The sequence below is a fragment of the Calidris pugnax genome, unplaced genomic scaffold, assembly GCF_001431845.1.
Source record: "Calidris pugnax isolate Ruff unplaced genomic scaffold, ASM143184v1 scaffold1133, whole genome shotgun sequence".
NCBI lineage: Eukaryota > Metazoa > Chordata > Aves > Charadriiformes > Scolopacidae > Calidris > Calidris pugnax.
Genome location: NW_015091725.1, coordinates 13,095 through 13,734, shown reverse-complemented (window position 1 = coordinate 13,734; position 640 = coordinate 13,095).

Sequence of the window (640 nt, the reverse complement as noted above, 5' to 3'; positions counted from 1 at the left end):
CTGTGGGGGAGGGGACACACAGACGTCACCTCCAGGTGGGCGTCACCCAACCGAGGTGGGGGGCACCCACGGGTGGCCTTGGATGACCTTGGGTGGCCCAACCCACCTTGGTGGCACCCACGGGTGGCCTCAACACCATGGTGGTGGCACCCATGGTGTCATTGGCCTCCTTGGTGGCACCCTTGGGTGGCCTTGAATGGCCACGGGTGGCCCACCCCACCTTGGTGGCACCCTTGGGTGGCCTCGACACCATGGTGGTGGCACCCTTGGGTGACCTTGGTGTCCTCACCCAATCTTGGTGGCACCCATGGGTGTCCTTGAATGGCCATGGGTGGCCTTGGTCACCTTGGTGGCACCCATAGGTGGCCTTGGTCGCCTTGGTGGCACCCATGGGTGGCCTCAACCCCATCATGGTGGCACCCATGGGTGTCTATGAATGGCCATGGTGGCCCAACCCATCTTGGTGGCACCCATGGGTGGCCTTGGTCTCCTTGGTAGCACCCATGGGTGTCCATGGATGACCATGGTGTCCCCACCCCCCCTTGGTGGCACCCGCAGTGTCCCCTGTCCCCCTGGTGGCACCCATGGGTGCTCCTACCTGCGCAGGTGGCCCAGGGGGGGTCCAGGGCGCTGTCACTCG